Source organism: Chionomys nivalis, chromosome 3 (assembly GCF_950005125.1).
Source record: "Chionomys nivalis chromosome 3, mChiNiv1.1, whole genome shotgun sequence".
NCBI classification, from domain to species: Eukaryota; Metazoa; Chordata; class Mammalia; order Rodentia; family Cricetidae; genus Chionomys; species Chionomys nivalis.
In genome coordinates, this window is record NC_080088.1 from 1,923,498 (window position 1) to 1,951,287 (window position 27,790).

General features: G+C 41.3%; 2 protein-coding genes across 5 annotated transcripts in view; both read right to left on the reverse strand.

The window, feature by feature from the left end:
* Positions 1-27,790, reverse strand: part of Igsf5 (immunoglobulin superfamily member 5) — a 135,772-nt gene that overhangs the window by 106,956 nt on the left and 1,026 nt on the right. The window contains exon 2 of the mRNA XM_057765472.1: positions 25,949-26,022. The gene's annotated coding sequence lies outside the window, so the exon portion shown is untranslated. The remainder of the gene's footprint in view (positions 1-25,948; positions 26,023-27,790) is intronic.
* LOC130871838 (beta-1,3-galactosyltransferase 5) overlaps positions 1-27,790 on the reverse strand; it is a 42,064-nt gene that overhangs the window by 13,185 nt on the left and 1,089 nt on the right. For 3 of the 4 annotated variants that reach the window (XM_057765479.1, XM_057765476.1, XM_057765480.1), the window contains exon 2: positions 25,949-26,022. The exons of the other annotated variant lie outside the window; for it this stretch is intronic. The gene's annotated coding sequence lies outside the window, so the exon portion shown is untranslated. The remainder of the gene's footprint in view (positions 1-25,948; positions 26,023-27,790) is intronic. 4 annotated transcript variants of the gene reach the window in all.

The window sequence follows — 27,790 nt, forward strand, 5'->3', positions numbered from 1 at the left end:
AAAAAAATCAGTAGCCCTCCTGTATACAGATGATAAAAGAGCTATGGAAGATATCAGAGAATCAACATCCTTCACAATAGCCACAAATAGGTCTGAGAATAAAATCAGAGAAGCATCACCTTTACAATATCCAAAAATAACATCGAATATCTTAGGGTAACATTAACCAATGAAGTGAAAAACTTGTACAAAAAGACCTTTAAGAAATTGAAGAACATAACAGAAAATGGAAAAATTTCCCTTGCTCTTGGATAGGTAGGATCAACATAATAAAAATGGCAATCATACCAAAAGCAATCTACAGATTATTCAATCCCCATCAAAATCCTAACATAATTCTTCACAGACCTTGAAAAAAAATATTTAGCTTCATATGCAAAACAAAAAAACAGTAGCCAAAACAATGCTGTACAAGAAAGGAACTTTCTGACCTGTTAGGAAAACTCTTCCCCCTACAAGGTTTCTCCAGCTTCACCCTCGAATGACAAGCTTTAAGAGCTGAACTATGAGGAGCCATGTTCAAAAGGTCCAGATCTATTTTCACAGCCTTTGAGAAAGGGCAAATTGGGAGCCCAACAGGAATACACTGATACCTAAAACAGCTGCTGTCAGGAAATAAGCATTAACAGCTGTGAAATACAAACAATATATGCACTGTGTGCGACACAACAGACACTGTGTTGTAAAAAGGAACTACACAAGGATGGACACATTTATATGAAACAGGAAAAACCTTTCCACAGTAGAGGAAGACAGAGCAGTGATTATCTTTGGTGAGGGATTATTAACTGGAAGGGACAAAAGGAACATTTTGGAGAGAGCTAAATACATTCTATTCTTAATCAGAATGGTGGCTACAAGGAAATGATTTTATGTTAATATACACTGAACCAGACAGCTAAGACCTGTGCCTTTTGTTCTAGGCACACACTATGTAATGTGGTTTGAATAAGAAATGTCCCCAAAGGCTCATGTACTTGAACACTTGGTCCCCAGTTGGTGGTGACATTTGGGGAGGCCATGAAACCTTCAGGAAGTGGAGCTTTGCTGGAGAACTTCCATCACTGGGGACAGGCATTGGGGATTTATCTCCTACTCCAACCTCCTGCTCTCTCTCTCTCTCTCTCTCTCTCTCTCTCTCTCTCTCTCTCTCTCTCTCTCTTTCCCTCCCTCCCTCCCTCCCTCCCTCTCTGTCTCTCTCTGTCTCTCTCTCACACACACACACATGCACAGACACATGCACAGACACACACACACATGCACAGACACACGCACACACACACACACACACACACACACAAAGCTGTTCTCATTCCAGCTCAATCCCAGCATGGTGTGTCATGCTCCACACCTCCGTCCTGAATCCCTCATCACATGGAGAACAGGGTAACTGACTTCTTCCAACTACAGTGTGGTAGCATCCACATAGGGTACTCAGGGATGCCAGCTTGGTTCTGCCCCTTGTGCCCCACCTTTTCAAGAGCCTTTGTGGACCCCAGCTTTCCTGTTTATAAATGGAAATTTCCTCTCTGTGGATAACTGGAGAGTCTAAAGAATAAGAGCCTTGCTCCAAGCTCTTGCTTACATTCCAAGCCTTGTCTCTAGGACAAAGAGCACAGTCAGGGACACACCCCTCAATGAATAATTTACATTGATAAAATTTTTGCTTTGTTGATATAAATTTAAGGTAAATTTTGTTATATGTATATGTATACGTATATGTATTTCTGATATTGATTAAGGTATTGTGATTGTGTAGTTCATTTAAAAATGTAATGTATAATTAGAAAATATAGGTTGTTAGTGGATAATCATCAATAATACTCAAGCTTGTAGTCATGTTAGTTAGATTTTCTAGATATATATAAAGAGATTTCAGTTAGATAGACATTCTTCATATCTTTCAAAGACTGCATTTAATCTTTTAATAACTCAGTGTTTTCATGACAATGAGACACATCTGCTCCTGGCAGCACCAGCTACTTCAAGAGGAAGATGGGCATCAAAGAGGATCCTTATGGAGTTTGATAGCCATTTGGGCAAGAAACTGCTCTTGCCTGGATTGTTGCATAAACTGGACACAGAGAGCCCTCAGAGAGAGGACTGCTGAACTTGCCTAAAGGTGAGATGGTCTTTTGGGGTTCCTGATTCATGAAAGAGTCAGTGAGACATTCTGCAGGACACAGCAGATAATGACTGAACTGTCTTTGAAATTTCCTGCTTCATGGAAATGTCTGCTGGATACTATGGACCTGAAGGCTGAAGATGGATGCCCCAATGGTACAGAGGAACTTTGGGTGACTGTCCAGGCAGTGAGATGTCTCTGTCATTTCTAGAGTTTTGGAAGTTGCTTACTTCTTGTTTACTTAGGTAATATTATATCCTTCTGGAGTTTTTGATGGAGTTGAAGAATAGATAGATATAGTTTTCCATTGTTATGATAAAAGATAAAATAGATATAAATATTGTAATTGCAATTCTTGCTTGATAACTGTTTTTGTTATATGTAATTTTACTATGTTAAAGTTAAAGCCTTTCTTTTTTGTTTAAACAGAAAAAGGGGAAATGATGGAGGAGGGTCATCTGTCTATGTGATACTCTCATTGGTTAATAAAGAAACTGCCTTGGCTTTTTGATAGGGCAGGATTTAGATAGGTGGAGTAGAAGAACAGAATGCTGGGAGAAATAAAGCATAGTTGGTCAGACACCATGGAGCCAGCCACCAGGTCAAACATGTTGAATCTTTCCCGGTAAGCCACCACCTCGTGGTGCTACATAGATTATTAGAAATGGGTTAATCAAGATGTGAGTGAGAGTTAGCCAGTAAGAGGCTAAAGCTAATGGGTCAAGCAGTGTTTAAAAGAATACAGTTTCCATGTAATTATTTTGGGTAAAGCTAGCCGGGTGGCGGGATGCAGCCTGCTGCTCCTTCTACAAAAGAGGTTAAGTCTTTTTTTTATTTGTTTTTAGAAAAATAAGTTGGTGACTTCAATATACCAAAAAAAACAAAAAACAAAAACAAAAAAACAAACAAACAAAACAAAGCAACAGGGTTTTCTCCTTAGTAAAAAATCAAACAAAACTAACTAAAAGCCACAAAAAATTAAATCTCTGCAAAATGACATCAATGGCAATGTTGGGTATTTTGACCATCCAAGTTAGAAACTATGAAAATTTTGTATTAGATTCTTGGCCACCAAGGTTTAGTGAAATACAATAAAGAAGGAATCCTTGCATCCTTTGAACCCTGCAAGGGTTGAATAAGAATGTCCCCACAGACTCATACATTTGAATACTGGGTCCTCAATTGGTGGAGCTCAACTGGGAAGGACTAGGAGGTGTGACCTTGGAGGAGGTGTGACATTGGGTGGGCTTTGAGGCTCATCATCCTATTTGCTCTCCCTACATCACGTTTGTGGATCAGATGGAAGCTCTCAGCAACTGCCCCAGGGTGATGTCAGCCTGCCTGCTGCCATACTCTCCACCATGATGTCCATAACTCACACTCTGAAACTGTACACCCCAAATAAACTCTTTCTTCTAAAATTGCATTGGTCATGATGTCTTATCACAGTACTATGGAAGTAACTTTGACAGGTGGCAAGGGCTTCACCAAGTCCAATCCCTTGTTCTTGACCATACAACCACCTTAACTCTCATGGCTTTTCTTGGTGTGCAAATTCAGCACTCTGAAAGACATGGCTCCCATGGTCTGCATGCTGGTTTGTCTAGTCCTGGTGACTCCCCAATGCCCAGCCCTCATGCCAGTTTTTGTGCCTTGGTCACCCCCACCCTGTGTGGCTCTTAAGCCCCCATGTTCAACACCCCTGTCTACTACCACATGTCTCCCTTTTCTGCCAGCTCCTCCATAGGCTACTCACATCACCAATGTGCTTTGTTGTGCAGGGAACCATGGAGCTGGCCTAGCCTAGCTGCCTTAAGAAGCATCATAGGTTTTTTCTGCTAGAGTCCATGGCTCCTGGCGCACCCTGTGCCTTCCAGTACCTGAGAGATCAAGGCACTCCCTCAGACAATGAAGCATTCAGACTACTTTGTGTTTCTCTGTATGTTCCCTCAGAAGGCAAGGAAGCAGAGAAATCTGAGAGGACAATTGTTCTCAGACATTGATCTTCTGTATCCTGTGTAGTTTGCAAACTTCACTGTATCCTGAAAACTGCAACTTTACTGATCCTGGCAACTGCTGTTACATTCTGTTTCTGATAAAGATCTCAAAAGTTTGTTTGCTCTCAGTAAAAATGCCACCGTCTTATTTGTACTGTCACCATCCAAATGGCGTGACTTAAGTCCCCATGGCTACATTAGGTGATACTGGTGTGGTAATAAACTTGGGCACTTACAGCACTGTGTTATATGGATTTAATTACAAAGTTGTATAGCCCACCTTATCATTAGTTGACAACTCCAGAGAACCAGTTATCTATCTGCATTTTCTACTGTTGTAGACTGTTTGGACAGATGATTCAGCACATGGCCACCCAAAGGAAAGTTTTGAGACAATAGATGAGAATGGAAGAGATTCCTGTCTCCAAATTCCCACATTTATTGATTCATTTTTCCCATTTTGAAGCAGACGCTTGGTTTATGTGGCTTCTCAACTACTGAAAGAAATGTTAATTGAATCAGGTATGTTTGCTCTCTGCATCTTTCCAAAGAAATTTTCATGATTTCTGACAGGTGAGCCTGGTTTACTGTAGAAAAGAAGTGGTCAGGTGTTTCACCCTCTGCTGTTTATGGGGTGTGGCTTCAGGGCTAGTGGGTGGTTAGAGACCCAGTGTGCTTCTGGGACAGGTTCAGCACTGGGGTGCTCCAGTGTCCCTGCTGCTAGCTTCCCCGAGCACTGGGAAGTCCTTATTACACAACTGTTTTCCCTTCTTTCTGTTGAAAATGGACTTTTAAAAAAAGCACTGATGGCTGATTTTTCATAGGTGATTAGCTTCAAGAATGCAGTGAAGAAGAATAAATGTAGCCATGTGTGTCCACCAGCTGCCAAAATCAACACTCAAGCCTAAAACTTTTCTGGGAAGTATTTTTTCCTTGGTGACTCTGCTGAACAATGAAAGGTGTAGGCAGGCATGGAGTGCTTATTATTCTTCTTCTCCCCCTTTACCACTGCCTGATCTGGCTCATGGCATTTCTCAAAGGCTGTCACCTAGGAAGAAATTTGGCTAGATCAGCTGGAATCAGAAACTAGTCACCTTTATTCAGAAGTCAAAAGTCCAATCTCCCCAGTTTGCCTTTGGCCAGCAGAGACTCTGAACAGAACCTCATCTAGGCATTATTGTTCACTGCCCTTTATCCACATCAACATCCCTCACACCATGTGAAAATACAGAGATTCTACATGCATCTGATAGAGTATACACTGGGACACACACCAAAGCAATGCCAGATAGTCACATGGCTTGTGTCAAGAAAGCCATCCAATATTGTGCATTCTGGTGTACGGCTAAGAAATCATCAAGAAGGAAGGACATTACGATGTGGGAAGTCCTTCTGTATATGTGTTGTTTTTATTGGTTAATGAATAAAGAAGCTGCTCTGACCTGTGATAGGGCAGAATAGAGCTAGGCAGGAAAACTAAACTGAATGCTGGGAGGAAGAACACAGAGTCAATGAGACACCATGAAGCTGCCGAAGCAGACAGATGCTGGAACTTTGCCCAGTAAGCCACAGACTCATGGTGATATAAAGATTAATAGAAATGGGTTAGTTTAACATATAAGAGCTAGCTAGAATGATGCTTAATCTATTGGTGAAACAGTATTGTAATTAATATCATTTCTGTGTGGTTATTTTGGGTCTGAGTGGCCAGGAAACAAGGAGCTTCCACCAACAATTTGGTACTAGCGTGGTCAAGTATATCCACATAAAACCCAAGAGAGCTTGAAAAGGAGTTCTAGACACAGCAGAACAGAGTTAAGCATGACTTCTTGGTAGCCAGCTCTTTGTTCAGATGGGCTCTGTTTGCTGTCAGTGAACAGTGCCACAGCGGGATTGGGTCTGCTAGAAGTGCACAGGCAGGAGAGCATGGCACATTCCCTCTGCCATACACAGAGATCTATCCAGGCCACGCAGTGTGCTGCATGGAAGATTTAGCTTTTACTAAAATAAAAAAAGGGTTGATATGCCGCATGGTGCTACCCAGAGTTGAGGTGTTGAGGATGACTCCCAACCAGCAGACCCAGAGCTGTCAGTTAGGTGGTGAGCTACCTCTGCCATATTGAAAGGCAGAGAGAGGCAGAGCAAACATCCTTGGCTGCTGTAACCAGCTGCTTACCATGTTAAAAGTGCTCCTGGCCAGAAAATAATTACAGATACACATAATAAAGACAAATCCAGATGGAAAAGACCTCTAAATGGGTCACAGTGTTGGATAAATCTATATAGACTTGGAGAGAGAAGAAACTATTATAAAAAGAAGTAAATGATTTTAAAAATAAATAGTCTTTCAAGTGACAGAGTACAGTCATTGATTAAAGGAGTAATAAAAAATAAGTCATGTAAAGATGGAAAATACACAGAGTCTTAATTATATATATTATTGTGTTTTCTTTGAATTTTATTTACTGTAAATGGGCTAAGTACAGAGAGATATTTCATTGTACAGATGGCTAAGATAAACCAACATATATATTTTAAAGGTATCTTGATGTCTGCTTTTGTTTCCACAGAGGAAGAGAACCTATGGATTCCTTCCAGGCTAATGTGGTTTGATGGACCAAGAACCCATGCAAGGTCTCCATGAACCTTCCCCCCACCCCCCACCCCTCACCCCCAAAATTACTTTGCCAAACAAAAAGCAGGAAGAAGTTTGGAGAGAACTATACCCAAATTCCAAAATTGTTTATAAATGTTTGTTAACATTTAAAGGGGGATATGCTATAGAGATGTGCATTGGTATGGATCTTGGTTTATTGATACAATTTTTAGGTCAATTTTGTTATATGTATATCTCTGCTCTTGATTAAGGTGTTGTGTTTGTGCAACTCATTTTAAAATGTATAGTTAAAATACAGTTAATAGATAGTCATCTATAATAGCCAAACTTGTAGTCATGTTAGGTTTTCTAGATGTACAGATATATTTCAGATAGATAGTTTTCCTTCAAAACTCTCAATGACTAGCATAATATAGCATTTAAAATGTTTTTTGAACTTAGGACTTTTCATGACAATGAGACACGTCTGCTCCTGGCAGCACCAATCTATTTCAAGAGGATGATGGGTATCAAAGAGTCTCATAATGGAGGTGGCTAGCCATTTGGGTAAAAACTGTTCTTACCTGGACTGCTTGATGGTATGCTGTGAACTGGACATTCAGGGCCTGGTGTGGGAAATGGTCTGTATTCTGTCAATTATATTTTAAATAAATGCTTATTGGCCAGTAGCCAGGCAGGAAGTATAGGCAGGACAACCAGACAGGAAGTATAGGCAGGTCAAGGAGAAATCTGGGAGGAGGACACAGTCCTGACCCAGCCACAGAGCAAGCAAGATGTAGCTGCCTCACCGAAAAAGGTACCAAGCCACGTGGCTAACATAGACAAGAATAATGGGCTAATGTAAGTTATAAGAGCTAATAAGAAACCTGAGCTAATGGGCCAATCAGTTTATAACTAATGTAGAACTCTGTGTGATTTCTTTGGGGCCTAATGACTGTAGGAACTGGTCAGGACAAAAAACCTCACACAACAAAGGCCCACAGAAAAATGACTGCTGAAGGTATACAAAGAAGGTGAGGCAGTCCTTCAGGGTTCCTGCTTCATAAAAGAACTTCCAGACATTTTGCAGGACACAGGAGAAAGTGACTGATGGACTTTGTCATTAAAAGGCAGAACAGATCTTAGAACTTCCTGCTTCATGGAAAAATCTAATGGATACTACGGGCCTGTAGGTTGAAGACTGGATACTCCAACGTGACAGAAGAACTTTGGGTGATTGTCCAGGCAGCGAGATGTCTCTGTCAATTCTAGAGTTTTGAAAGTTGCTTACAATGTACTTCCTGTTTACTTAGGCAATATTATACACTTTTGAAAACTTTGATGAAGTTTAAAAATAATTATTGTTTTCCTAATTAAGATAAAATATGAAGTAGATATAAATATTATAACTGTGATTCTTGCTTGACACCTGTTTTGTTATATGTAATTTTACTATTTAAAGTTAAAACCTTCATTTTTATTTAAACAGAAAAAGGGAGATAATGTGAGAAGTCCTTCTGTATATATGTTGCTTTTATTGGTTAATGAATAAAGAAGCTCCTTTGGCCTGTGATAAGGGTGAGTAGAGATAGGCGGAAAACTAAACTGAATGCTAGGAGAAATAAGGCAGAGTCAGTGAGACACCATGTAGCCACCAGAGCAGACAGACTCTGGAACTTTGCCTGGCAAGCTACAGCCACATGGGCATACACAAATTAATAGAAATGGGCTAACTTAAGATATAAGAACTAGCTAGAAAGACGCTTTATCTACTGGCCAAACAGTATTGCAATTAATATAGTTTCTTTGTGCTTATTTTGGGTCTGAGCAACCAGTAAACAAGTGAGCAGTCTCTGCCTACAGCATGAAGAAAAGAAGGATCTGCCAAAGGGTTAATCTGTGCTGTATATACTATATAATAACCAAGGAACAGATTCCCAAGAAAGTAAAGAAAATCAAAAGATGCCAGTCAATTAAACTGACTTTCTCATGTACCTGGATCACATCATCACACAGCTGTGCCTTTGATGCCTGAGGGTCAGACTCTAGACACAATAGGGACAGTATCTTTCCCTACATGTGACATAGATTCCCCAGTTAGAGGTGGATTGACCATCTCAAAGGAGATGACTTACAGAATATAATTCTCATCAGTCCTGCTCTAGATCCTCTGGACCCTATGGTTACTTCTGACTGTGTAGTAATTTGGGCCAATCATCTAACAAAGAAGGGAGCTGTGAACTGTTCATCTTCCTGTCTTATGGCTATTCTGGTAGAGAGAGCTGGTGGGGCATAACCAGCTTCACAGGAATACTAGTTGGATATTTAAAATGATGCAGCAATGTCTCTGTGACTCAGAATTGTCCTTCCACCTTCAATACAATGCAAGACACTCCCAAAGAATATGGAGAAACACCACTTGGGATCTTGCCATGCTCAAGGAGAGACAAAGTGAGCATTTATTAATCTCTGACTGTATTCCATGAACATTATCTCACCTAATTAGTACACCAGCCTTCAGATTAAATCAAGACTTGGGGTGGGGTTAGAGAGAAGTCCCAGTAATTGAGAGTCCTTGATGCTCCTGCAGAGGACCTTAGTCTGGTTCCCAGTATAGACATAGTGGCTCATAACTGTGTGTAACTCCAGTTCCAGGGGATTTAATATTTTTTCCAGCTATCATGCTCTTTTTCACAAGGTGGTATGCACATGCATGTACAGGCATGAACACACACACTCACACATACACACACATGTGAAATAAATTTTGAAAATTGAGAGATGAAGTTGAGCAAGAAAAGGTTTATTGTTAAGGTCATCCAGGAATGAGCTGGAGGAAGGAGAGCAAGTGACCTCGAGAAGAAGGCCAGCTGGAACTTGATTCCTACACAACAACTCTATTGGTAACAGCCAACTCAAAAGGTAGGAGTTCTAGGTTAGTGGCATTCTGCTGATTATCAACCACAAGAACCTGGCTGTTCCCTGTGGCCTGAAGAAGGGCAGTGATTTGGAGCACGTGCCAAGAGGGACTAGGAATGGTCCTGAACTCCGAGGTGCAGGCATAGAGCCCATGTTCTGCTGTCTAACACAGAGATCTCCAACAAGCTGTTAGACGTGATGAACCCTGATTCCTTATCCATTGGAAGGGAGTGACCACTAGAGGCAACCTATTTAGGGCTGAAGTTATATCTAGCCACACAAAAGGCTTTGACACACAGCACGGGATTTACCATAAAGAGCTGTGGAAATTGTTTAACATTGCAGGGACACAGTCCCTCAATGAGCATGGCTATAGGAAGCCTCCTGTAAGCTCTGCACCTTCAGGGCAGCTGTGGGACCCACAGCAGGATGGAAATCTAGTAATAATATAGTTTCTGTGTGATTATTCAATTCTGGGCAGTTGGGAAATGACTGTTTGCATTCAACTACTGCTCTAGTGCCATGCTTGCCTACCTATTGTCATACATCCCACACTATAATGGTCATGGATTCTCCTGGGAAACTATAAGCAAGAACTTGATTAAGTGCTTTTGTCAGGGAGCCTCTGAAGAGCAAGAGAAAAGTAATCAAGATTGTCCTTTATTTTATTTTTTTCTAATATTTTTGATTTCTTTCTTTTTTGTATTTATTTATTTATCTATTTATTTATTTATTAAAGATTTCTGAGCCGGGCGGTGGTGGTGCACACCTTTAATCCCAGCACTTGGGAGGCAGAGGCAGGCGGATCTCTGTGAGTTTGAGACCAGCCTGGTCTACAAGAGCTTGTTCCAGGACAGGCTCCAAAACCACAGAGAAACCCTGTCTCGAAAAAAAAAAAAAAAAGATTTCTGCCTCCTCCCCGCCACCGCCTCCCATTTCCCTCCCTCTCCCCCGATCAAGTCCCCCTCCCTCCTCAGCCCAAAGAGCAATCAGGGTTCCCTGCCCTGTGTGAAGTCCAAGGACCACCCACCTCCATCCAGGTCTAGTAAGGTGAGCATCCGAACTGCCTAGGCTCCCACAAAGCCAGTACATGCAGTAGGATCAAAAATCCATTGCCATTGTTCTTGAGTTCTCAGTAGTCCTCATTGTCTGCTATGTTCTGCGAGTCCGGTTTTATCACATGCTTTATCAGACCCAGGCCAGCTGGCCTTGGTGAGTTCCCGATAGAACATCCCCATTGTCTCAGTGTGTGGGTGCACCCCTCGCAGTCCTGAGTTCCTTGCTCGTGCTCTCTCTCCTTCTGCTCCTGATTTGGACCTTGAGATTTCAGTCTGGTGCTCCAATGTGGGTCTCTGTCTCTGTGTCCTTTCATCGCCTGAAGAAGGTTAATATTCAGGAGGATGCTTATATGTTTTTCTTTGGGTTCACCTTCTTATTTAGCTTCTCTAGGATCACGAATTATAGGCTCAATGTCCTTTATTTATGGTTAGAAACCAACTATGAGTTTCTGTAAAGCAAAGGACACTGTCACTAAGACAAAAAGGCAACCCACTGACTGGGAGAATATCTTCACCAACCCTGCAACTGACAAAAGTCCTTTATTTTATTAGTCATTTTAGGACAGAGAAGATCAAGAGAGAGAGAGAATGTGTGTACAGGTACATTTAGTTACTCATGCACACATGAAAGCTAAGGGAAGATGAAGGCCCTCTGACAAGATTCAAGGTCTGGCCTTGACAGTGGCCAAAAAATGTCACACAGCAGTAAGAATCTGAAGAGAATTAGGAACAGGGAGAAAAGACTAAGCAGACTGAGCCTGTCAGCAAAGAGAACAACCAGCCAAGTCAACTGAAAGCATGGGAAAGGAAGCAGAGTGGAGTTATGTCTTCAACCATTCCACCCACTGCCCAGCTTCCCACATTTGTTGACCACAGGCCACATGAGCACCCCTTCCTTCCTGTCCAACTGCAGAAACATGCACATTTCTTTCTGTCTCTCCTCTACTCTCCAACCTTCCTCTACTTCACCACGGAACAACTGAATACAAGTTTTATCCAAACTGTATCATGGCCTATGTTTGTACCATGGGGTCACCTTAATAGGACAGGATACTAAAAGGAAGATAGAATTGAATAACTAAAATAGCAATCACAGGAATAGCAGAAGTAAGTGATGTGTTAAGGATCTCAAGTTTTCTGGCTAGATTTTTTGTTGTTGTTGTTTTTGCTATAGTTTTTTTTTTTCCAGCTTTACACAAGCCAGGGTCATCTGGGAAGAAGGAAGCTTTGTGGGGCACTATTTTGACGTGGGAGAGCTCGACCCCCTGTGGATGGTGCTACCCCATAGGCAGATGGTCCTGTATTATATAAGAAAAAAACTGAGCAGGACACAGAGAATAAGCCACATACTGCATTTCGCAATGGCCTCTGCTTCAGTTCCTGCCTCCAGGATCCTGCTCTACTTGAGTTTCTACCTCGGTTTCCTCTGATGATAAACTGCAAAGTATAAGATAAAATAAACCCTTTCCTCCCCAAGTTGCTTATGGACACGGTGTTTATCACAGCAATAGAAGGTGAACTAAGATTCTATGTGTAAACCAAGTTATCTAGTGGCAGGGACTCACTAAGGTTCAAGAGAGCTAGAAAAATAGTGGTATAGTGACAACCCAAGGCATTCACCCCATACAGAAGATTATAAAGCCTCTCCAAGTGCCTGAGGTTCCTCCAAATATCCCATACTGTTTGATTTTAAACAAATTTCTTAAAACCTTGAGCCTCCGTGTCTTCAAGCTTAAAGTAAGAAATATGATAATGGATTACAAGAATGCATTTACAGAATAAAGCAAATATGCAGAAAGAAATTTTAAACTAAGAAGAACATTACAAATGTGAGTAGCTATCACCTTAATGCAAAGATCCTGCACAATTTGAAGTTTGTCTTTAGGATCACAAGCTTTGCTCTCTGCAAACAGCATGCCTAGTGTCATAATATGAAAAACCCAGGACCACTGCCAGGTTCTTCATTCATGCACAAGAATGCAATGACTGTGTACAACAAGGCAATAGCCTGGCCATATAGTGCTTACATGTTACGCACAAGGCCCAGTGTTTGGTCTCTAGAATTGAAAAAAAGAAGACAGGATTGCAGAAAAACTAAATTGAAATCCTTAGTGGGTACACCCATCCACTGAAACAGTGGGGCTGATCTATTGGGAGCTCACCTAGGCCAGCTGGACTGGGACTGAAAAAGCATGGGATAAAACCAGACTCTCTGAACATGGCGGACAATGAGGGCTGATGAGAAGCCAAGGACAATGGCACTGGGTTTTGATCCTACTTCATGTTCTGGCTTTGTGGGAGCCTAGCCAGTTTGGATGCTCACCATCCTAGACCTGGATGGAGAGGGGAGGACCTTGGACTTTCCACAGGGCAGGGAACCCTGACTGCCCTTTGGATTGGAAAGGGAGGGGGGAGGGGGAGAGGTGTGGGAGGAGGAGGAGGAGGGAAATGGGAGGCTGGGAAGAGGCAGAAATTTTTTTTTCAATAAAAAAAAAAGACCATCTAAGAAAACAAACTATAATAGAATAGTCTGGAATCATATTTTGAAGTTGCATCTGTACCCGGATACTATGTGGGTTACATCGATTTGTGCAAAGATTACCGTTCAAGATTGCTCAAGGTGCCTCATAGTAGTATCCTCTTAACTAGTTTGAACTGGTTTCAACAGAAACCAGGAAGGTCAATGTCACAGTATAGCATGAGGTCACCCTTTTAAACTGACCTTTCTCCTTCATTTGGGGGCTGCTTTCTCACAGTGGGGACAAAGACTGTTGAGTCATCTCTGCTCTCATGGCTCCCTCAGTACCGTGGGACCTAAACACAGGAAATCTGGCGAGAGCAAACCCTTGTAGAGTCCAGCGTGCAGGAATGCCAGTCTATTCCATTCATTCTCTGACGAGCCAAGGTGAACATTGCCCTGCCCCCAACAGTCCAGTACTCAGCCTTCTAATGTCGAAGCAGGTTAGCTGCATTCCAGTGGCAATGCCTGGGTCAGAAAAGTTGGTACAGATGGACATTTCCATAGCATGCTGTTTTCAGGCCCTTAGTGAGACAGGCCACAGCAGCCTTCGGTGAAATTCTATCCACAGAACTATCACGCCGCCTTCTGTCCCTGTGTGCTTCTTCCTTTCCTCACTAGACCTTCATTTTCTTCAACCTTAATTTTATGTCTGTTTTTCCCGCATTATGTCTGTGTGCCATATGTGAGTAGTATCCACAGAGGCCAGAAGAAGTTGGAGGAGTCCCTGGGTCTGGAGTTCCAGATCATTGTGAATCACTGGGTATATACTGAGAATCAAACCTGGGTCCTCTGAAAGAGAAGTCAGTGTTATTAACAGCTGATTTATCACTCAGGCCCTAGATCTTCATTTCTTTGCTGCATATAGTGACGTTACCAGATGATGGGTGGTCACAGAGGTCTAAAGACAGCAGGGACCTGTTTTCAGAACTGGATCTCATTCTTAAGCTGGTGTCTGCCTCATCTTACCTCTCTGAGTTGGAAATGGCAGGGAATCACTTGTCAAAGAGGGTTTAGATAAAACTCAAGATTCTGGGGCTGTCCACTCCAGCATCTGGGTTACTGGTGGAATCTGATTTTAGCTTCTCACACTCACATATCTCCAAGTCTGACTGCAAACACATGGCGTGCAGTGAAGATGACTTTGCCAGGAAATCTACAGATTTTACTGTAAAATGATTCACAGCTAACACACAACACATTTTACAACCTTGTTAAAATTGTTAAACATTGATAGGTTTGTTAGAAATCCCTCCTGTTTGGTAGAAAGAATCCTAAGTTTTAACAGGTGTCTGTCTTTTCATGTTGGCTGTAATGGAACAGGCTGAAACTGTTTTCCCACGAAAACTCACAGTAGTAATTTTGTTACAGATTTTATTGATAAAATATATTCTACTTGTTTAAAATCCTGTTGAGTGAGGAAGTAGGAAGGTAGCTCAGTGGATGAAGATCTTGATGGAAAAGCTCAGATCTCTAAAACTTGTTAGGCACAGTGACTCTCCTGTAATCCCAACAAGGGAGAGACAGAGACAGGGGATCCCTCACTAGCTAGGGGCAGTGGATCCCCTGGGAATGAAGTTACAAATGATTGTGAATCACCACGTGTCTGTGGGGAGCCAAACTTGGGTCTACTGAAACAGCCGCCAAATCCTTAAGGTCTAAGTTCAACAAGAGATCATACCCCAGTAAAATAAAATGGAAAGCGATTGGAGGAAATTATCCTCTTCCGTTATCTGCATGCGTCCACCCATACGGAAACACACACACAGACACACATAAAAAAATTCAGTTGAGGGAAAAAACCCTTAATTTTACACTAAAATTAGTGACTTTTGATTACAAGTCCCAGATTCTAATTGCCTTCCTGTTAAATCAGTATCACTGTCATTGTGTAAACATCCACACATCAGTACAAACATGTCAAATTTAAGAAGTAGCCTATCATCCTGGCCACAAGGCACTAATTAACAGCAAACTTCATAAAGATCAAAAGTTCCAAGTACTTAGAATCAAAGAAAAGTAGTACCAGGCATGGTATTGTGATCCCAGCAGTCAGGAGACTGGGGAAGGTAGATGTTACGTTTGAAATCAGCTTCACTAGGTAGCAAAACTTTGTCTGAGGAAGACAGGAAAAGGGAAAGGAAAAAGGAAGGGGTAGGGATTTGAAGTCATGTCAAATGCAAAACTAAATACGCAACAGTAGACTACTCGACAAATCAAGTAAGAATTTTAGGTTCAATCTCTTAGGTGTATTTAAAATTACTTTCACAGGTAAATCCATACATAGCCTTAGGAATTTCCATTATTAAGCCAAGCTTGGTGGCATGTGTCTGCAGTCCCAACAACTCAGGAGCCTGAAGCAGGAGAGTCACAAATTCCCAACAGCCTTAACTATATAGTGAGATCTTATCTTGTTCTTCCTGTGCTGGAGGGGTAGAGACAGGAGGATCCCTACAATTTGCTGGCCAGCCAGTCTAGATGCATCATCAAGTCCAGGCCAATGATGGACCCTGTCCAATAAATAAATAAATAAATAAATAAATAAATAAATAAATAAATATCTCCCGAGGAACTACACCCAAGATTGACTTCTTGCTTCCGAGTACATACACACACAAATGGGAACACGGAATGTTTCTTTGACCTATCTTTGTGTCAGACCATTTTAGTAACTGCTGTTACTCTTAATGTGAGGTAGAGCACGGAGCTTTTGTTTCTCTGCTGTTCACACTGAAATAAAAAGAAAGTTCAATCCAGACATTGATGTGGGATTCCCTTCTTGATTCTGTGAATATGCTTTATTATCATTGGTTAATAAAGAAGGTAATTTGGGCCTATGGCAGTGCAGAATAGAGCAAGGCAGAAATTTTATGCAGAGATAGAGGAGAAAAGAAGGTGGAATCAGAGAGACACCATGAAGCTACCAAAGGAGACAGATGCTAGAACCTTTCCAGTAAACAACGAGCCTACTGGCAATACATAGAATAATTAAAACTGGTTAATTTAAGATGTAAGAGTTAGTTAACAAAAAGCCTGAGCTAATAGGCTGAGTAGTGTTTTAATTTATACAGATTTTTGCGTAATTATTTTGGGTCTGCTCAGTCGAGAAATGAACAAGCAGCCTCTGCTTACAAGGCATGGTGATTCATACATGAAACCACACTCTTAGGAGACTGAAGCTGGAGGATCATCATAAGTTCAAGACCTGCTGGAGTGTGACTCTGTCTCCAAAAGCAATCCTGCAAACTTTAGAAAAGCCAAAAATATACAAATGGCACACAAAGAGACATAGCTCTAGGCAATTCTGTCACACGGGAGGTCAGAGGAAGGACAATGGAAGTGTCAGATTTTTACATGTACCTTTTCAGCAAAAGGAAAGATGAAGCACTTAAAATTAAAGTCTCACTAATAATCCCCAGGTTAGAGAAAAGGGATCATAGGCATTAAATGTGAGATCCAAGGGAGATGATCTCTTGGCATGAACTCAGATGTCTGGTCTTGCCCCTCCACTAATTACAGAAGGCCAAGGCAGGAAGAAGAGCCATTTTCATTAGAAGTAACTGTCTCCATAGTAACCTGCCTAAGGCAGAGGGGCTGCTGAAGAGGATCAACCTGCTCTGATAAACACTGCTGACAAAAGGAATGGGGGAGAACAGGAATAGATGTGAGGAAAAGTTCGCTGACAACAATGCATAATCAAAAATGTGAGTCCTTAGATCATAGCTGTACCTTAATTATCACTAGGACAGATTCATACTTCATTATGTAACAGTGAGACTGAAGAACTGCCAGAGGAAAAGGCAAATTACTACAAAGAACTGTTAATGAGGCTAATAGCAGTTTCCTATAATTAACAATATGAGCCAAAGTTATCCTCAAAATGCTGAAAAGAAATACTTTCCAAGCAAGAATTTTTATACCCTGCTATATTAACATCCAAAAGCAAAGCCATAATTGACACATCTTCAAACACACATGTATAAACTTTAGCATTCATGTAGCTTCTATCATAAAACATAGTTTACACCACAAAAAAGGAATGAAAGAATTCATTCTGATCCAAATATGAGTGATCATGGTCAAGGAAAGCAAGAGTCACCTTGCCTCAAATGACATGCACCACTATGGAAAGTAGTTGCATGTACTTTTTATAGTCACAGAACAAAATCCATCATAAGTGAGCACACTAAGTACACTGGTAGAGATGAGAGATTTGTAGCTCAGTGGGAAAACTTGGCTATAGGTTCAGATGCTAGCTAATAACATAACTTGCAGTTGGTGGAAGCCAATGGTCTCTTAAGTTCATACACGATGAAGATTTTACCTGAGAGTCAAAGATTTTAGATCAGATACAGAGGTGGGTGATAAATTGCTATTAAAGGGACTAATGATGATGTAAGATCATTTTGACTCTTGAGTTAGAGCATTCCAATCCTACACAATCAGGAAGTTCTAAGCAGTCAGTGTGCAGGACCTCCCACATGGGTAGGTGCGTTTCTTTTCCAGAAAACTTGAGTCGACACAGCCTTATTCCAAGGATTATAAATGGATATATTTGGACAAGATACTCTGTAAACCCGTGTGTATGTCACAGAATATAGGACATTAAAAAGAATACAGAACAAGGGGCTGTGGTAGTAGGAGATTCCATCCACTTTCATACATTAGCAGAGATGAATATTTGCTACAGTGTGTGAGATGGAGAATCTTCTGTGTCAGGAGAAGAGGGCAAAGCAATATATTGAAGCCATGGAACAAATCAAGAAGGCAGAGAAAACTACATCTGACAGCTGAAGGAAGAGACTTTCTACCTTTTACATACAAAAACAGGATTAAAGCTAGAGCTCGATGGAGACTAGACAGCAGCATTGAACAGACAGAAAACACAAAACAAACAAGAGAGAATAAAAAACAAAAATTATTGAAGAAAATGGGCAAGGGGATGAGGTGGAGCTGAAGCTAGCCTGGTTGCACCCTGGAAGTACTGCGATACATCTATTCCAGCTGATACTGATGAATCTGAGGCTTTTTATAAAAAAGATAAAAATAAAAAAGGAATGAGGGGCACCATGGGTATCCAAAGAACTGGGTGAATCTGTAGTAACAGGCTGGCTATAAAATGAATCTTGGCCTCTTTGAAACCTGGGGCTCCTGGTGGTCACTGTTTGGGGATAAGATCCTGCCCCCTATCTCAGCCAACTTTGGTCTCCCTGAGTAGAATAGCCTTGAAGCAATTGTAAGTGAGGCAGCATACAATTAGTTCTTTGTTTCTTCTCTTCTGCTATTCCTACAATCTACCCTCCTCCATCCAATAACTTCTGTTCAGTATGTGTAATAGCTTATGGAAGCTGTAGATGCAACAAATGAAACTAACTTACGTTTAAAATGACAAAGAAAAGTATAGGAATTGATCAAATACATGATTAAGTTCAGTTTATGTCCATTAAAATGATTACAACTTCATATTTACCAAATTCTTGGCAATAAAGACAAGGCAAAGAGGTTTCCTGATGATTACATAATGGGAATGCAAATCTTCCATTATATATAGCTGAAATACAGGGCTCATAACCAAGACAAACAGCAAGCAAATGGAGACATGGTTTCTAGACTGCACAGCAGTGAAGGTAGAAAAACCAGAGTGTGAGAAATACCCAAGAGAAGAGAAAAAGTAGAGAAGAGAGGTGAAGAAAATGTGGCAAAGAGGAAACACATAATGATCTATCTACTCATGTCCAATCGCCGTAAGACAATTTATTTAAAGGACTGGAGAGATAGCATTAACTCCAGCTCCAGGAGATCCCACACCCTCACACAGATACACATGCAGCAAAAACATCAATGCACATAAAATAAAAATAACTAAAAAGGATAAAGACATAAAAATTAAGATTTTTTAAAAGACAAATTTTTAAAAAATGAAATTATCAGATTGGAGGAAATTAGCTATATATGAGTTTAGGTAACATCCTCAAGGGAGGTGTGGGGAACAAGTGTGATGTGGGGTGCCCTTGTCTGTACTGTGAATATGTCTTATTATCACTGGTTAATAAATAAACTGATTTGGTCAATAGTCAAGGAAGAAGAAAGCCAGGAGGGAAATCCAAATAAAGAGACAGGGAAAAAGAAGAAGTCAGAGAGACACCAGCATCCACTGGAGAAGTAACATGTGAGGTAACAAGCCACGAGACTTGTGAAAGGCCTTACCATCTCTTTGGAGTGGATGTAGGATAGGGGGCCTGTGTGGGGTAGGAAGGAGGGGGAACAGTTGTTGGTATGTAAAATGAATTAAAATATTTAAAAGAAGATAAAGAAAAACAAACATACACACAGAATACTATTATCAACTCTCTCCATAAATTCCAAATCTAAAATGATTTTATGGCAAATTATGAATTCATAAAGTTTGCTAAACAGGAAACAGAATTTGAATAACCAGAGAATGATTAGACAATAAGTCTATAATCAAATGTTGACCTGCCTCTATTCCAAAGAACAACCCAGAGAAGATTAAGGGACAAGGTTTACAAGGATTTTAAAGGAACAACAATGATTATATATATTTATATAATACATGAATGATATCAAAGAAACAGAATGGCCAGGTGTGATGACACATACCAATAATCCCAGTATTTGGGAGGTAGTGGTTTGAATAGGTATGGCCCGATAGACTCATGTGTTTGAATGCTTGGTCCACAGGGAGTGGCACTATTAGGAAGTGTAGCCTTGGTGGAATATGTGTGGTTTTCTCAGAGCAAGTTTGTATGGTGGAGGAGGGCTTTGGGGTCTTATATGCTCAAGCTATGCGCAGTGTGGCACACAGTCACCTGCTGCCTGCACATCAAGATGATGAACTCTCAGCTCCTTCTCCAGAACCATGTCTGCCTGTATACTGCCATGCTTCTCACCATGATGATAATGAACTAAACCTCTGAATTGTAAGCCACCCTCCATTAAATGTTTTCTTTTATACTAGTTGCTATGATCATAGTATCTCTTCAAAGCAATAAAACCCTAAGACAAGCTGTATCCTCACTAAGTATTCATAATTAAAATATCTAATATAATTAATTGTATTAAAATGCTGAAGACAGGAGCTGGAGAGATGCCCGTGGTTGGGAGCACTTCCCGCTCTTTCAGAGGACTCCAGCTCAGTTCCCAGTTGCCATTTGTGCAGTCCACAATTTCGTGTCATTCCTACTCTAAGGGATCTGACAACCTCCTTTGTCCCCCTGGTTGTATGTACACAAGGTATACATTGACAAGACACATATACATGCAAATAAAACATAGCAAAATGTATTTTTTAATATAAAGACATTCTTATGATGACATATGAACATTAGAACCAATAAAAATATAACTGAGTTATCATTCCCTTACAGTATCTCTCTTTCTGGGTTTTGATTTTTTTTAATCAGCATTTTTCAGTTTTTCCTGACTGTCCTGGAACTCACTCTGTAGACAAAGCTAGTCTCAAATTCAGATATCCACCTGTTTTAATCTCCCAAGTGCTGGGAGACCAATGTCATGAACTAAATGATGCCTCCCCTAACAGTCATGTCAGAGTTCTGACCCCAGTACTACAGAGCCTTCAAGCTATAATTAAGGTTAGATGATGAGGCTCCAGGGTGGGGCCCTAATTCAACTGAATATCAGAAGACAAAGAAAGAAATGCCAGGCCCTTCAAATGACAGAAAATGGAAGTCTTCAACCAGAAGAGAGACCTCACCAGAAGCCAGCCACTCAGGGCCTTGGACCTAAGACTTACTTGGGCTCTACAAGAATCTCCTCTAAGACCTGGACTAAGATGTCTGCATAGCAGACATCACAGTGAAAATTAAGGCTCTAAGGGAATGGTATTCACAGATAAATGAAGGTTCTAACAAGCCTATGCAAACACTAAGAAAAAGACATCAAAATGAAAAGTGAACAGAAGGTACAAACAGATCCCTCACAGAAGAGCAATGCCGAGGGGTAGGCAGATAGACAGACTTCCTTGATATGAATGGGAAATGACCCCCATGGCTTGTGTGAATAAATTATTGCCCTTAACTTCTCACCAAGTTTTAGGGAGGCAATGAGCCCTTTGTGTGGAAGCATAACTGGATAAGATGGAGGCAGCCCATTAAGTGTTGTAGCCTGGACTCCTTCTTGCCTAAACTCTATACTGCCTGGTTGGTGTGGTCTGACTAGTCACCTTATTTTCTCAGAGACAGGAGATGGTCATGACTCCATGCTGTCCCTGCTGTAATGGACTGTATCTTCTCCCCTGTGATCTCAGGGCAATCCTCCCTCTCAAGTTACTCCTGTCTTGATAAGTATTTGGTCAAAGTGACAAAGAGACAGACATAGATGATTGATGATATAGATAGATAGACAGACAGATATAAATATAGATATAGATAGATACATACATACATATATGTGTGATAGATAATAGATTATAAATAGGTATATGGTAGGTGATAGAGAAATGATATGTGATTTTAAATCAAGGATAGATAGATGACAGATAGATAATAGGTATACCAAAAAGATATACAATAGAAGTTAGATAAATTATGTAGAGTATAAATAGAAGACAGATGATAGACTGATGAAAACATACAATAGACTCTTGATAAGTGGTGTGGGACAATTCTATATTCTGTGAATTATATTTTAAATAAACGCTGATTGGCCAGTAGCCAGGCAGGAAGTATAGGGTGGAAAACCAGACAGGAATAGAGGTAGGGCAATGAGAACAGAAGTATTATGGGAAGTCCTGCTTAGACACTGAAGAAACGGGATGTGACCTACCCCGCTGAAAAAGCTACCGAGCCATGTGGCTAACATAGGTAAGAATAATGGGTTAATATAAATTATAAGAGCTAGTACAAAGCCTGAGCTAGTGGGCCAATCAGTTTATAACTTATGGAGATCTTTGTGTGATTTTCTTTGAGACCAAATGGTTGTGGGACCTGGTGGGAGGACAGAAACCCCAACAAGCGGCCCTCATGTTACAGATAAGTGATAGATATGGATAGATGATAGATAGATTACAAGCTGATCAATAGATAGACAAGATCAATATTAGATGATAGATAAGTGATATATATTATGAATAGAAAATGGACAAGTGATAGGTATATAGGTGATAGAAAACTAATAAGTGATAGATGGATAGATGATAGACAAAAAAATATAGATGATAAATACAAAGACAGTTGAAAGATGGGTCAATCAATAGATGATGATGGCAGATTAATAAACAAGAGACAGACAAATCATAGGCCAATACCTATATGTAAATGAAAACACAACCAGCTACGCTAGAATCAGGTAAATGCATCTTCTTCCTTTTCCTCTTCTTTGGATTTTTGAGACAGGTTTTCTCTGTGTAGCCTTGGATGTCCTGGGACTTGCTCTGCAAACTAAGCTGGTCTTGAACTCACAGAGATCTAGCAACCTCTGATTCCTGAGTACTGAGATTAACAGTGTGCACCACCACCCGACTTCGGTAAAAGAATATTAAAGCATGAGACGGAGTTACTACTTTTTCTATTAATTCAAATGTAAAGGTCCAATGAATCTAAGTCTTGGCCAAGCTGTGGGGAACCAGACACTGAGTTATTGAACCATATGGTTGGTGGGAGTGTGATTTAGTGCAGCCCCTAACCTCTCAAGTAGCATCCTTCAGGATCTAGGACAGATTGAGACCTATCTAGAACAGCCCTGGAAGTCAATTACATTCTTATGGATAAATCCTTAATCTACAGGAAATCACACAGTTGTGCAAGAGGAGACAGACCAGGAATGCCTACCACTGTGTTTTTATATAAAAGTGCAAAACATCTAGATACCTAGCAATAGTGACGAAAATGCAGAAATTAGCACTACAGCTTCATATCGGCAAATTTCAAAAGCATAATAGTAGTGACATGAGATACAGACTCACACGTAGAGATGAGAACATGCACACAGGAAGGACGGAGGAAGGATCCAGAGCAGGGAGAAAGGGTAAAAGGCGGGGAGAGAAATGAAAGGCGATGCTCTATGACCAACTCACTTTTTACTATCTCACCTTATAAGTCACAGCAGGTGCCACCCATGTGACAGGGACATGGTCGCACACAGCTTGTCTGTGGCTCTCTGACTTTTCTACAGCCTGAAATGGTTTACAATTTCAAGAAGTATACATTTTATTCCTTCCTAACCTGAGTAGCCTTGAAAACCTGTTTTGGTAAGAATAACATAAATAGCAATCTGCCAACGTGATTATTCACATTGCCTGATCCCTCTCCCCATTTTTCATAACCTGGGACGACAAAGAAATAGATTATGATACAAAGGGTTACACTGAAGCTCTGAGAAGAATTTGAATAAAATCCAAATAAGAAAGAGGCAATAAGGAATGATCAAGGTAACTTGTACCCACAGAGGCAGCCAACCAGGTGACCCTGCCCTTGTTAAACAAGAATGGTAGCCTGACTAATCTGGAAGAAGGGACTCCCAGAAGTGGATCAAAGGGGAGCCTGATAAATGTACTGCTCCCCAGAGAAATTGGGAATGCTCAGTCAGCAAAACACAATGGACATAAGAAATTACAAGAGACCCAGGAGATTAAAAGAGGAACTTGCAGAGCTAACATGTGGCAATTAAAACATTCCCAGGGAACAGAGAAATGAGGTCTTGCAAGACAGAGAATAGACAGCCTTGAACAGTGATACTGGGAAGGGAGTTTAGACAGAGAGAACAAGCTACATGGAAAAGAGCCCAAACCTGAGTCAGCACACTCGCCACTGTGCCCCCAAACCTGTCCTCTCTTCTGCTAGTCTACTGAGCCACAAAATACATATCTTATGCTAATTGGCAATTATTCTTAAGACCAAGTTATTTCATAATTTGAGAAGTTTTTTTATTTCTTTCCATAACCAAACAAAATTCAGCAGGGAACTTAGAAAATGATAGGTAATGTTGCAATAATCATTGTCGCCGGTGTCACAAGGAAAGGTGTGACCATATTGTCCTCATGTTCACCCAGAGAAATAATAATATCAGCCTCTGTGGTGTCAATGGAGAGACCTGAGGTACAGGGTTGAATTAATGTGCCCGAGTTCCTCTGTCTCCATGAGTACATAGGGAATGAGGGAGTGATCAACTATATTTTTAGCCCTGTTTGGTCCCAAATGACTTCTAACTCTTAGTGAGGATGTTGGATGATGTTCAAAATCAGATATAAAAAAATCTGGTTGATATCTTTACCAAGTGAATATCATTACATAGCATTCTGAGCTCTTGAGCTTGGTTTTCAACTCACTACCAGGCTGTTTTTTATCAGGTCCAAGAGAAACTAGGGATAAATTCTCTGTGATGCCTATTAGCATCACAAAGCACAAACTGACCTCCAAGCTCACTCAGTGTTAAGGCGTAAATGAACGGCAGACAGAAATTATTATAGAATATTCAGCTTTAATAAGGAAAGGACTTACAGAACCGAGGTTCCCGCGGAGAAGAGGAAAGCAGAAGGGAAGGCAGGGAGCACCCGCAATATTTATAAGTAAAAAATAACCTTAGGGGACCCCGCCCTTCAAGCAAGGTGATTGGCTGGTCTTCCCCTACAACTCAGTTCCTGTGGCTCCTCTCAGGTCTTCTAACCTTGCCCCTTAATCCTCTCCAGCTCAGGGGATCCCCTCCCCACCTTCTCCTTCCTCTAAAACCCTGCCTTGTCATCCATGAGCCCCTCTTGACCTCTTCTTTTTGTTCTCCTCTCTCTCTTCTCTTCTCTTCTCTTCTCTTCTCTTCTCTTCTCTTCTCTTCTCTTCTCTTCTCTTCTCTCTCTTCTCTTTCCTTCCCTTCCTTCTCTTCTTTTCTCTTCTCTTCTGTTCTCTTCTCTCCTCTTCTCTTCTCCCCTCTTGTCTCCTCTCATCTCTTCCCTTCCTTTCCTTTCCCTTCCCTTCCTCTCTCACTTTACTTTTTTATTCTTTTCTTCTCTCAAAGCTCAGTTCAGTCTACTACTGTCCAGCTCTGAACTATTCCAGGTGCCTCTAACTGTCCACTCCTAATGCCTACAATAAGAACCTTCCCCTCAGCTATACTTTGAAACAGCCATGTCTTTGCTTTATATAATTTTGTCAAAAGCTCTGTTATAGCTGGGTTTGCAGCTTCTTTCCCTACTCGGTATAGCATACAAATGGCTAACCAGTTCACAGAACCACCTAGAAATTTGACTAGATGGCCAATGATAAGCACAGTCAGCTTATATTCCAAAAGAACTTTCTCCTCTCCCAGAGCAAGTGTGTTCTCTGAATGGCCACTCATTCAGGCTGAGTTATAAGGGCTGTGACAAGCTCAGATCTTTCCCCACATTGGATGGAGTGTTTTTATCTCTATATTGAAATTATAATGGCCCTGGGTTCATCTGATATCTCAACATAGCATCTAGACCACATGAATCTGGTATGGAACATCACCACCCAACTCTCCTTTAGTTGGGTGTAGGGAATACAAACTAACAATAACTGGTACCTAAGGACTGTGGTTTTCAGAATCCAGGCTTTAACCTATTCATGTCAAAGGACTATCAGGACAGCTGGTCATCAGTTATTTCAAATTCAGTCTGGGGACACTCAATCTCATGATCCTGGCTTTAAACTGAGATTAGGTAACTTTACCAAAACCTCGATCATCCATCTTACCCACCCTTTCACTCTGCAGCTTCAGACATGAGCTCAGATAATTCCCTCTTACCAGAAGCAAAGGAAAGTGTTGTCCAAACCCACGGGAGGCCAGTCACAAAGTCTGATGGAGCACAATCCCCAAGCCTGGAAAGAGGATAGCCTGAGATCAGGAAAAGTGGAAAGATCTCTTTCCAGTCGTGTGCTTCCCTGATGGCAGGGAAGTGAGCAGAGATGAGCAATAGGGATCAGGAGAAAAGCCAACTGGGTACTGGAGGCCACTCCCCAACTCCCATCCCCACACCCTCCCCCTCAACACCACCCCAACCCCTATATATACACCACACACACACACACACACACACACACACTCAGCTCACTCAACCCCAGGTGGCGCAATGACAATGCAGTGAGTTCCTGGTAGCTGATACTTAGAGTCAGGAAAAGGACACTAGCTCTATCAGGTTCAAGGAAGGATCACATCCTGTTCAGTCAACTCACTTACTGGGGACAGAAGATACCAGGCAAGACCACAGGAACCAGGAGTGACTCTCAGGACCAGAAAACCCAGGAGAAATAGAATCTGATGCCCAGTTAAATGGGCAAACAGGACAGATGGCAGGTTCCTGAGCTCAGTGTCCAAGGCCCAAGTCAGGCTCAGGAGAGCAGAGACCACCTCTGGAAGTCCTTATCCGCACTGACCAAACCTATCCTGACCACTGTCTATAACCAGCAAGTGGGAACAGAAGGAGGAGATCCCAGCTGAAAGGAGACTCCCCAGCATGTCAGAACACCTGGCCTCATCTCATAAAGTCCAGTCTCAGAGAAGCCCATTGTTTATTCAGAGCACCTGCCCACAAAGGAAGGAACATCTGTTGAGAGGAATGTTCATAAAGGAAGAACTGTCTGGGTCAAGCTGGGGTGTGGGGAGGAGGGAGAAATATCTGCTTCCCCAAGATCTCTTCTGGGACTTGACGCCAATTGCCTCACCCTGAGCTTTCCCCTCAAAATTAGACTTTCTTTTTAATTTTCATTTTGCATGAATGACTTGGAAAGAGAAGACAAAAACTGAAGGTAACAGGAAACAGAGCCATGCAGTCACTCCTTAAGACAAACATCTTTTTGAGGACAGGTTGGCATATTGCTCAAACTGTATTTTTAAAAAGAAGAAACACTGAAAAAAATGGGGCAGATAGATGGAGCATACACAAGACTGATGGATGATTGACAGGCAGGTAAACAGACAGGTTTTTGCTTTTGTTTTCAGTAATGAAGATTGAGCTGTGGCCTCCCACATGCCAGGGATATCTTTACCGCTATGATATATTGCTTGTCCAAACTATAATTTAACTGAAAAGCTTCACTATACAAGAATGAGCAAGCTGGGTCGTGGTGGTGGTGCACACTTTCAATTTCAGCACTTGGGAAGCAGAGGCAGAGGCAGGCAGATTTCTATGAGTTTGAGGCCAGCCTGGTCTATGAGTAAATTATAAGTTTCATGGCATCCAGGACTACAAGAGAAACCCTGTAACAGAAGATGGAGGAGGAGGAGGAGAAGGAGAAGAAAAAGAAGAAGAAGAAGAAGAGGAGGAGGAGGAGGAGGAGGACGAGGACGAGGACGAGGACGAGGAGGACGAGGATGAGGACGAGGAGGACGAGGAGGAGGAGGACGAGGAGGACGAGGAGGAGGACGAGGAGGACGAGGAGGAGGAATAGGGAGGAGGAGAAAGTAGGGGAGAAAGAAGAGGAAGAGGAGAAGAAAGAAGAGAAGGAAGGATGGGAGAGAAAGAGACAGAAACAGAGAGAGATCGAGGGGGGAAGAGAGAGAGAGAGAAGAAAGAAAGAAAGAAAGAAAGAAAGAAAGAAAGAAAGAAAGAAAGAAAGAAAGAAAGAAAGAAAAGGGTATAGGCATATA